The sequence below is a fragment of the Bactrocera oleae genome, chromosome 4 (assembly GCF_042242935.1).
Source record: "Bactrocera oleae isolate idBacOlea1 chromosome 4, idBacOlea1, whole genome shotgun sequence".
In the NCBI taxonomy this organism is placed as follows: Eukaryota; Metazoa; Arthropoda; class Insecta; order Diptera; family Tephritidae; genus Bactrocera; species Bactrocera oleae.
Window position 1 is genome coordinate 64,653,219 of NC_091538.1, and position 12,365 is coordinate 64,665,583.

Here is a 12,365-nt window from a genome sequence, read left to right on the forward strand (position 1 = left end):
AAAAAACCTGTCCAATAATAATAAGATAACTGCTGCGACTGCAGGCGTTCTTGCTTGTGCGCTGCTTGCTCTTTACACGTAACAATCAAATTTCTACGCTCATATCCTATGCAGCCGATCTGAGTGTGTGAGTATATAGCACAGGTAGAGATGTGTTTTAAAAATGTCTACATTCCGGTGTGTGAGTGTGTGTGTTGCGCGGAACTCCCTGTAGACATAAGCAAATCAAAAGCACATAAAACAAAAACTCTAAAAAGTACAACAAAAAAAGCCACACAGCAACACAAGCTGCTCGGTGGCCGGCCATTCGAGCCATCAAATGCCCGAGTGCAATGAAATTGATTGCTACCTGTTTTGATGTTGTTGTTTTTTTTTTTTTTTCCACTCATTTTTATTTGTTCCTACGGCTCTATGAATGCACATTTGTGGTCCAGCTGATGGATGGCGTGCCGTCTCGGCCAGCCGACCGACAATTGGAAACGTCTGAGGACAGCGCAACAAACAGACCACATGCACACACATATATATTATATATATATATGTGCACTTCATATCCTAGTAGTAGACTATTTTGGCGTGCAATGCACACCGGCGGCAACAATTGGCTCGCAAACAGCTGTGTGCAATGGCTGGTTCGGCGGACTGCGCTGACGTTGCGGGCTATGCTGGTCGAGTTGGCCGCAACCAATCAGCCAACTAACCAAGTGAACGTTCAACTAACCAACCAACTGACCAGCTAACAAACCAAAACAGCCAGTTAACCAGCAATGAAGTGCTGCCGAGTTGCATAGAAACACAATGCAGGCATGCAAACCTTCACATGTGTAAATGTATGCGTGACACTGGTGTATGTATGTGTGTCGAAAGTGGTGTAGTGTTTAGTTCGCTCGCCTATCCTTCGCTCAGGTTAACTGCTAAGAAGCATATGTGTCGAAATGCTTTCGGCTATGTTGCACCGTCAACTGAGGCGCTGTGGTTGCATGCTGCACGCTTATGCTATATTCATTATTGTCAGTGTTATGCTGTTCCACATGATGTGTTTTTGTTATGTTATGTTATGTTGTTGTAAGCATATCTGTTATATGTTTGTATGTTACTGTGTGCAATATAAGACATGTGTAGATGGACATGGCAATGCCATTTAACAGTGTGGTGAATTTCAGTATATGCAACTTATTGCAGCAACATATATTCATATATAAGCACTTATTACTATGTTTAGTTATATATGTAAATGAGTACAAGCATAACAACAAAATGTTTTCCAACCGATAAGTTACTTTAGTAAGTTGAGAAACAAAAAGAGACGCACAGGTTAAAATCTGGAGAATATGGTGGATGTGTTATCGGTTCATAGCCTAAATAAATCAATTTGGCGTTAGTGACATCGGAGGTGCAAACCGATGGATTTTCAGGGTGGAACGGCACTTTCCTTCCCAACAACAATGGGACAATTTTTTTAACGATTCGGCGTCGGATAGTCATAGCTTTTTCTAGATAGTTGAGAGAGCTCCTTGGGAATCCTAGCAAATGGTGGGCATCACCTTTCTTAGAAGCAGGTTCTCCTGGTGCAGTTTACGGTTTCGAACATTTTTTAGTCTCTCGTATATACCAGTAGTGCCATGTTTCTCGAGGGTCACGAACTGATGCGGAAATTCCAAGGTTGTGCTTTGAGATAACGATTGTTTCAGCTATCACGCGCATCTTGGGTCTGCCTTTACGAAATCGAGGACTTTTGCCATGTTATTCTACGTTGCTTATGTGCAACAGACGGTGGATAATTAAAAAAAATGAGGTGGGACCATGTTGAAAGTCGTTAAACTAATTTTGAACGGCCATCATCGAAGGAGAAGATGCATCGTATGTAGCATTCAAGCGCACTGTGTTTTCATCGCGCAAGTTTCTTTCAAAAAAGAAGAGTCAAATCAACGAACGATATTACTTTTTCTATATCTCTAAATTTTTTGTTCATATCCGTTACCAAAGGTGGTCAAAAAAAGACTACGGGCCCAATTTGGCTTAATTCTAACAGAGCCGTCTCATCATGAACTCGACTCAAGAAGTATAATAAAGGCAGCCAAACTGAATTCAAGACCAACATACTATGTTAAACGCTCGGAACAAAAGGGCAAATTTTCACTTACTTAGAACGTGAGGATAGATCTGACAACAAGAGCATAGCAAAGAATTAAACTTTCACACAACAGAGACAAGATATTTGACTAGTTTCCGACATAATATTCAACAGAAGTCCATACCATACTGAAAACAATAATTTTTAAACATGTTGCTTAAACAGCCTTAGAATATACTGTACATACAGTCAGATTTCCCAAGAATTTGTCTCAAAAGACGAGACTACTTAATCTTCCAAGTTCATACAATTTGTTTCACACCATAAACTATAACACATATATGTTAAGCAACAAAGTTGCCAGCAGCATGTTGCAGCACAAGCAGAAGGAACTGTTACTACAGAAACAAATAAGTAAAGGTAAACAAAAACGCAAATAAAACGAAATCACACATCAAAGACAGCAAAGCAAATGTAAACAAAGTCTGGCTACCATTTCACCAACTGTAGCAACAAAGCAACACAAACGCTTAAACAAAAATTTAAACAAATACGCACACATGCGCAACGCAACGAGAAACTCACCACTACCAGCAACAGCAAACAACAACAGAACCAGAATCGGTGGTGACTGTGTGCCTGTGACTACGACTGAAGTCTGGCTGACTGGATAGCTGGCATTGGCGATGCCATGCAGTCAACGAATCAGTTGTTTACAAACAGAGCGTTCGTACGGATCTCGGTAGCGGATGAAAAAGCCGAACGCGTACGCTTATTGAAATACACGAGTAGGGAAAAGGAAATGCAAATAAACGCACAGGAAGTGAAAAAGTGTGTGAGGAATTTATTGCTAAAAGAAAACAAAATAAATAAAATTAATATACTCAAACAACAACAACGACAATAAGCAGTGTAAGCTGTTAGTGACGTGATTTTAAGGTAAAAAGCTGCATTTTTTTTTTAATTGCCCTGTAGAGGTTTGCGCAAACCGCTGTCGATTTGTGCAAACTTCATATATCAATTGATTTAGATGCGCGATTGCAACGAAACGTGAGAGGAAAAAAGTGCTAATTACTGTACGTTTATATATTTATTTTGGCGCGTGTGAATTTCTATTTGTGTGCTTGTTTGTGTGTGTGTGTGTGCTGGCAGACAGGAAAAATGTTTAAGCTGCCGAGCTTACGATGCGCCAGACGCGTTGTCGAACAAGATTAATTAATTAAAAGTGTGCATTTAATTTTTGTGCGCCGCGGAGTGAGCAAAAATCCGCAAATCGTTCACACTTGTGACAAATACAAAAAACATACAAACGTAGACTATGGTTGGTAATATATGCACACACACACACACATATATACATGTTCACATGTATAAAAGATTGTGTAGCGCTTTGTAAGTGAGTAAGTTTTTGTACGTGTGGCAAGTGCAACCTAGTGCACTGTCTGTAATATTGCACTAATTAGCCAACGAGTGTTGTTACAACAAAAACATATAAACAAAATATATATGTATGTGTATATGTGATATGTGTGTGTTTTCATGGCTGCAGTTTGGTGACTTCGGACAATAAACGCTACACATCCTTCTGACCATTGACTGCCATTTGAGCGTTGCGTTGCCTACGCTTTCACTTGCTACACAGTGTGCGTAATTACATGTGGCGGCGGCGGCGTCAGTCGATGATCCGCAACAAGCAAAGCCGTTGTGCAGCGTCATTTGAGGCGCTTATCGCGTGACCAATACTTAACCCAAGCAAAAGTCCATGTATGTGCATGTATGTGTGTGTAAGCCAACGCTCGCCTACAATTAAATTAATTATTTTATAAAGAGCGAAGCGCTTGCAATTCGATAGCATTGGCTGTTGCGGAAGGCACAACAGAGTCGTTAAGAATGTTGTGTTGCAAAGCGTAAATGGGAATGATTACGCTACGGCAAATTGGTAAAATGTTATAAGTGCTGAAAAAAAATATATAGTTGTATATAAAATAAAAAAAGTAAAATAATAAAAAATAATAAGGATAAAAGAAAAGAAGAGAAGAACAGTAAATACAATAAAATAGCAAGTAATAAAAAGTAATAAAATAACTTAAAAGGTGAGCGTCAGTATGTCTCGAATATACCGTAATCAAGCGCAGCACAGCAACAAATTGTAGAAATTAAAATAATCACCGAAAATTAACAAGGATCAACTTTCGGCGCATTGTATGCATGCCGCAAGCAGAAAAACACACAAATAAACGCTGGCAGAACGACCCGAAAAATGCTCGAACACAGCTAGCCGCGCTGACGGCATTGAATTTTGAGAAGCTTGTACGGCCACCCCTTTCACGCTGATCTAACCGTTTTTTGGTGGTGGCAAAAAAAGGATTTTCTGCGCTGGCAAGTTGCAACGGTTGCCGCATGTTGCAGCACGAACAAACACACACACACTTGCAGTCAACTGATAGACAGACAGACGTGGCAAGCAGACAGCAAGCGTAATGCATAAAGGATTAATTATATATGTATGCACACATGTATATAAATATCTACATGCACACATAGTTATATGGCGGTGGTTTTCACTGGAAGCGAGAAAAAATGAAATCAAAGCGCAGCGCAGCATTTGTGTGGCAAGCGTAGGGGATAAAATGAAATGAAGCAATAACATGAAAAAAAACATATACATACTTAATAAAAGGGTTATTGCAACATGCACAAGATATTTAAAAACAGTGTTGCACGACAATTTATTTTTTTTAATTTGTTTTTTTTTTTTTGTTTTGGTTGCAACATGTCGTTAAAAAAGACAATATAAAAGCTATATTTACTTGTAGTTGCAATAAAAAAGATCCAAAGCACTGATGTTGTTACCCATTTTTGTTTTTATAATGGTCTACCTCACACTTGCTTGCAACATAAACTAGCTATAAATGCATGTATGTACATATGTACCTGCTACATATACATGTTGGCATTGTTGTATTTCATTTAAATTCAATTAATTACAAAACACTCAACAACAACAGCCAATAACAAACGCAAGAACAATAATGACACAGCAAACTCGATACACAAACTCCCCTTAACCGCCCCACTACATTCAGCCCGTATTAAATTTGCGCATATAAAAGGGAGTGAAGCGATGCATAAGCGCCCTTTTACTAGGATAAATTTAATTGATGCAAAAGTTCTGCGAAAAAAATGTCGCAACAAAGCGGTTTTATGCCCGCTAAACAAATTGTGTATGTGTAGTAATTTAATTTCTTTTCCGCTAGACTAGTCCATATTAATAATAAAGTGACGTATATAGCAGGATTGACGGTTATGTGATGGAACTTTTGATTCAAATTTTTTCCTAGTGTCATGCTTACTTTATTCTTAGAATTCAATTCAAAACTTTAGAAATATTTTTCTCCGCAACATATTGCCATAAAAGTGAAATTAAATACGTTCTAAAATGTTCAAGACTACCTAATCACTACTAAGTTCCTAATATTTATGTTTCAAAAGAAGAAACTTACTGGGGTCACCTCAAGCATATTTGAAGTCAGAAGCATCATATAGAATGAACAAATCTTGAATAATTTCGAATTTGTTGAGAAGTTTCGAAAATTTTTAGGAACCGTAACACTTATCGTTTGCTTAATAATATAACTATCAATTTATCTTCTCTTACATCACAACCCAATATTAAACGGACACTCAGTTAAAACTTCAAAAACATAGTCGATTGACCGATTTCAGATTTATTATAGTTAAGAAATAGCGTTATACCTACGATCTTAAGATATTATTACCGCCATCCATACATTTAGAGTTTTAAATCTCGGAGAATATGTTTTTCTCTTTATTTGACAATATAATAATGAGAGTTTTAAGCAAATTAGAAAAAGAGCTATTAATACAAAAATTTTCTAAACAAGACCTAAGAAATATTCGGATTACCGGAAGTCAAGAATCACAGGCATTGCCAAGTATCGAAAACAGTTTTTTCGATATAATATAACGTTAATTACTTGAAGAGTACAAGCTTCGAACGCATCAGACATCAAACGGACTTACGATTATTGTGGTTTTATGAAATCGGTTGTATCTGAGTATCACATACTACTCAGAACCATACAATAATCTTAATAATTTATTTATTTAAAATGTATAGTATTTGTTAGGGTTTTCAGAGAGTTGGACAATAAACTCTCAGAATTTCGAAATACACTTTATCTGCTGATAATGAATTTTTTTTTTGGAATCAATATACGTCCAGGCATTTACTTACGAAGCACCACTAACATGACGTCTATAGAAACTCATAACCATCCATCTTTGTGCCACATATCTTTTTATTTTCATAAAATATTGCCTAAGACAAATGCATGAGTTTTCTGATGTTTTCCTATTTAATACCCGTTACTCATGTTTCCCTCCAAACAGTTACATCAGCCTAGTAAACTTCCTGTTGCCCTCGCAAAACTTTTTTTCTACAATCAATTTTTTACCCATTTCCGCTAATCGAGAAACTAAGGTACAAAGCGGTTATGCGTCAAATGTTTTACTCACCTCTGAATGGGGCTTATCTATATCATGGCGCTTACAATGTTGCAAGTTTGTGGAAAGTGGCAAAGTTTGCACCATTCGCACACGTTGCAATCGCGTTGCACAAAAAAGGCATGGCTCAATTGAATGACTAACATAATAGGAAACTAAAACAGGTATACATACATATATGAATAATAATAAAATAATAAAAAAATGTATGACGCCACACTAAGCTTGCCACAGCCATTACACAATGATAATTAAATTTAATAAAGTGCAAACTGGGTGCATAAAAATTAATAAAAGAAATAAACAACTTGCATAACGATTTTTTTCCTTATAGCTGACTTGCCACTTTGGCGTCAGCGTGTTGCATGTTGACGCGTGATATAATTTTTACTTTGGCTGCCGTCACATAATTACTTCGAGCCAAGTTTGTGAGTACATGCCTTGAGTTTGAGTGCGCGTGTGTGCGTGAGCATGTTGCACAATTATAGCAGTGAAAGGTATAAGAATGAGCGCTATATACTTTTACAACTGTAAAAATTTGTATTCAAAACTGTAAGACATGCTTATAATTACTTACGAAAATTAGTGAAGAAAAATTCAATTAGCGCACGTCATTGCGTGTACGGAAACAAGTGCTAAAAAATGTTTGTGGCATGCAAATTACATTGCAACATGCAAAGTGTGGCTATTAAACGTACATTACGATTTGGCGTGTGAGAATATCTTAAACATACATATATTGGTTTGTATGAAAACGTGTGGTAAACAAATGGGTTTAAAACTTCATAGAAGAGTTGATTAGAGGGTAAAAATTAAAGAAAAATCGGAAATACTTCGAGGAGAAATTTCAGAAACACCGGTCTTAACCAATGCAAAATAAAAAAATTTATAATAGAAAATAAATAAAAAATTAAATTATATTATTAAGTAGAAAAATAAAATGAAATATAATAAATCAAAATTTAAAAAAATCATAAAAAATTATTATAAGAAAAAATTAATTTTAAATGAAATAAAATTGTAAAAAAAACAAATTAAATTAAATTAATTAAAAAGATATTGAATGAAATTAGATAATATTATATAATTAATATAAATAAAAATATACTAAGATAAAATTAAGTAAAATTAAAAAATAAAGAATAAACTTAAATTAAAATTAAAACTAAGTTAATATTAAAACTAAAATAAAATACTATAAAAAAAAAAATTATTTAAAATAAAAATGAATTTAATTAAGAATAATTAAATATCAAAAAACAGATACATCACATGCAAATACACAAATTTACACAACTAAAGAAAACGTGAATCAACGATATTTTTTGCATAAAAAACACTCTTCAACATTTAATTGATGCTCATCTCATTCATCAGTGTCTACTCATACGAAAGGATCTGGAAAGCGCAAAAGTTGCTAAATAAATTGGTACGTAAACAGTTCAATATTCACATACAAACTAGCACTTTTTTCCTATACACTTATGTTATTTACCGTTGCTGTACATACTTACATATATGAAGGGATTTTTTCATGCTTGCGCTGTCGTTTTGGACATGTTTTTAATACACTTGCCGAACTGAGTAATTGTGTGATTGTAATTGAAAAATTTCATACAATTTTTGGTTGCTTTTTTGCTGAAAAATAATTGTATGAAAAGCAATATCTGAAGAGCACCGAAATGAGAAATATGTGCTTTTGATAGATAGCTACATACGATATATATAGGTGTGGGTATTGGTGTCTAGATTTGATGAGACATATCGACCTTTATACATATGTATGTTAGTGGTAAGAGTGTTGTCAATTAAGTTTGTTTGAAATTTTACTATTTGTATTTTTGTTGTCCATCACGTTTTTTTTGCTTGAGAACTGCTGCTTTTTGTATTATCGACAATTTTGCTATAATTACAGGAAACTAATTGTTTCTTCACTATTGAATGGGGAGGCCATAGTGAAAAAATATATATTTTTTTGGTTTCTTACTTGCGGAGCAATTAAAAGCTCTCGATTAAGCATTTGCATTTGGTCAATTGATTTTAAACCTTAAAGTGAGGAATCTCAAATTTTTTACTTTGCTGGGAACAAAGAAAGCATATTTGCTCTTTTGAATGCTTCATGTTAAGGTTTGAAGTTAGGTCCATATAAAAGCTTTGTGTATCGCAAATGTGTTGTTACTTTTTCTATTTACAATATTTGTACATTTATTATTTCTACTATATAATTTGAAGGATTTGCGAAACGGTTTATTTATCCGCTCTTATTTTAAAATTTGGGACAACTTCTGAACTTGTGGAACAGATTCATTTACTTCTGTTGCCGTCGTTGAAATGATTTTGCTTGCTCACCTTTCTTAATTGCAAACGCTCAACAAGTATAATTTTAAAAGACTAGCCTGGAACAATTAACAGATCATTGAATTGATATAAAGTTTTTAGAAAACTATATATAGAAAAATATTTTTTTAATCTTTTTCGTTTTCCCGCTGTCTTCCAATTCTTGCTATGAACGATTCAAGAGATTCAAAAAAGACTACCTTGGTAACTAAGTTCATGTGGCATGTTCGTTTAAAAATCTACTTGAAAAGTGTTTAATAAAAACTTGTAAATAAGCTTGTTTAATAACCGCAAGACAACTACTATCCATTAGCAGTATTTGCTTTTCGAAAACCTTTTAGGCTAGAATCTATTTGCAACGGTGTAAAGAAATTTTCGAAAATAAAATTCTTATGAAAAAACTAATATACATATATTTACAAACATACAAACTCAATTTCTACAACATGTTGGCTATATGTTTTACTTGCAAACTCAAGAGAAACGCTGAAAATTAAACAATTATTGGAAACACTCAACCTTACCAACAAAGACAAAAACAAGACATAAAACACTGTAAAACTGATTTTGTTTTGTTTTTCTAGGAAAGTTATAAATGAAAGCCGTATTAACTGCTATGGCTGTGGTATAGTTTTTTTTTTACTTCACCTCAACTCAAGTGCTGGGCTATAATTTGTGTAAAACAAATAAACCAAGCAAATAAAAGTTACATGCAAGTACATAAAAACTTTTTGTGTGTGTGTATAAAGGCTTGCATTTAGGAGGGTGCAATAAAATAAATGCAACACAAACATTGTACAGGTACACATGTCAGAAGACACTGACATACGCCGAAGGTTGTGAGACGGAAGTGAAAAATTTGGAATTGGAGAATTCTAAATTAAAGTTTCCTTAATTGGAAAAATTAGGTAGTCTTCTTGGAAGTATACAAAATGGGTGACCTACGAGGGATGCTATGGAGTTTATGATTAAAAATGTTAAATATTCGTAATAAAATTTTCATATTAAAAAAAATTCTGGTGAATTCAGTAGTTGGCTGGGTATTTAATGCTAGGTGGTTTTTTTACGTTTCATGTTCTGAAAATAATGTTAACATCACATATACTAAACTATTCTATGAATATATCTTTTAACATTTTAGGGTATGTTTTTTAATGTATTTCATCCACTTAAATATATTTTAGTAAATGATTTGGAAATAGCAAATTAACGTCATTGAAAGCACAAATTAGGTTATTTTCTCAACAATAAGCTCTTTCGAGTTCTCTAGCGGTTTTTGTGGCGCAATTGTGTCTATTACCACTATATCTAAGTCAAAACATAAATACACAATTTTTTTAAATCGAGCTCTAAAAAGTTCTCTATAATGGAGCCTGGTAATATTCTGGTAAGGAAAGGACAGATGATTTTTATAGCTAATTTTGTGTTACATGATTACACATAATTTGGTTATATTCTGAATTTCAAAGCTGTGAAATGAAATATTTAAAGCATAAAATATGAAAAAACGTTAACTTCGGCTGCACCGAAGCAATTATACCCTCCACTAGTGCATTTTTATAACATAAAAAGGTACAAAAAGATCTTTTTCTTGATTTGGATCAGTCAGTTTATATGGCCGCAATAGGTTATAGTGGTCCGATCTGAATAATTTATTAGGTTATTATTGCAATGTCTCGAGTAATAATCTACGCCTAATTTCGTGAAGATACTTTGCCAAAGAAAGCTATCCTTACAAGGACTTGAGTTTGATCGTTCAGTTTGTATGGCAGCTATATGTTATAGCTATCCGATCTTAATAACTTTTTTGGAGATTGTGGTAATGATTTGAGTAATAACTAGTGGTAAATTTTGGGATGGTTCGTTGTCAAATAAAAAAGTTTTCCATTTGAGGACTTGAGTTGGATCGGTTAGTTTGTATGTCAGCTATGGGCTATAATGGTGCGATCTGAATAATGTATTCGGATATTATTGCAATGTCTCAGATAATAATCTTTTTCTTTACAAGGACTTAATTCCAATCGTTTAGCTTGAACGACAACTATAGTGATTTGATTTCAGGACGATATTTCAGAAACTGAGGATCTAGATCGTGTATATACTGACAGATGGACAGATATTCGGATGGACAGATGGGCATGGCTAAAACGACTCAGCTCGTCAAGCTGATAATTTTCAGGTGTTATAAACATCGTGGCAAACTTAATATACGCTGTTCAGAGTATAAAAATTAATTTGAATACGTTGACAAAGATATCATAACTTGTTAGCCTGCAGGAAATACCTTCTGCCTAAAAAATTTATTTTTTAAGAGGGTTACTATAGCATAACCGCATGCTCGGGGACTGGGTGCTACATAATTCGACAACAAGCAAAACAATTTTAATAGATGATTTGCTTTAAATGTCTACAAGAGTGTAAACGGAAGAGCGGACAGCTCAACTGTTGCGTATATACATATGTATCTAAGCTTTGCTGACTATCAGGTCAACTGTCTTGTCAGCAAATAACCGAGAGGCACTAAAAACTTTTATACCAAAATGTTTGTAGGTAAAAATATTTGTGTATATCGTGTTGGCATAAAGGTGCCTAGTATAGAGAGCGGGTTGTAAAGAAAGAATTCAAATAAATAACTATGTCTGTGTGTGTGCGTGCGTTTTGGTAGTTGTGAAAAGTAAACAAATTTTGAAAAGTAGAAGCATAAGCGCTTACATACAGCAAACAAATTTCCTACCGTGTTTTTTTATTTGCATTTGCTTACACATATACATACTTATGTGTGTGTGTGTTTGCTTGTCGGCGTGCGCTCATGCATGAAACAAATGCAGCAGCAGCAACAGTGGGAGCTCGCTGCAATGCAGCATTTGTTGCATTTATTCACACACGCATACACAACTACACATTCACAAAAGTTGCACGATAAACAAATTCGCTAGCACAAACAGCATTCAGTACTGTTACTGTTGCCGCGACGTCGATTGATGTCACTGCAACGGGTGGCATTGCCTTTTATTTCCATTTTATTAACTTTTTTTTGTTGTTGCTGCCAGCGCTTACCGCTTGTTGTTGGCTATTAAACTATTTAGTGTATGTAGTCGTGGTAACTGAAATGCCGCATGCTGTCCGCTTGCGTTGATTTATTTGCCTTACAACGAATGCAGCAAGTTCAGTGTGCTACAACAACACGAACAAGAAGAATTTTCATTTCGATTGTAGCTACTGCCATTGATGATTGCTATAGCTCTTGCCGCTTTTGTTGTTCAAATGGAAAATTTGTCAATAAAAAATTTGTATGTACATATGTGTGTGTGTGCGTGTATGTGTTAATGCTGTGTATGAGCTGTAGCGGTGCTACGGCGTCTGTTGCCAGCCACAAATGCATTTCAACTCGTTAATTCGAAATGTGGCAAGGTAGGATGTATAAGAA

At 34.8% G+C, this 12,365-nt stretch overlaps 1 protein-coding gene across 2 annotated transcripts in view; it reads left to right on the forward strand.

The window, feature by feature from the left end:
- Positions 1-2,796: 2,796 nt before the first annotated feature.
- The window catches only part of Wnt5 (Wnt oncogene analog 5), a 200,203-nt gene continuing 190,634 nt past the window's right edge, over positions 2,797-12,365 (forward strand). The window contains exon 1 of one of the 2 annotated variants that reach the window (XM_014247383.3): positions 2,797-3,013. The gene's annotated coding sequence lies outside the window, so the exon portion shown is untranslated. Of the gene's footprint in view, positions 3,014-7,842; positions 8,031-12,365 lie in introns of those variants that run through there. The other variant, XM_036369975.2, reaches the window with a different exon arrangement.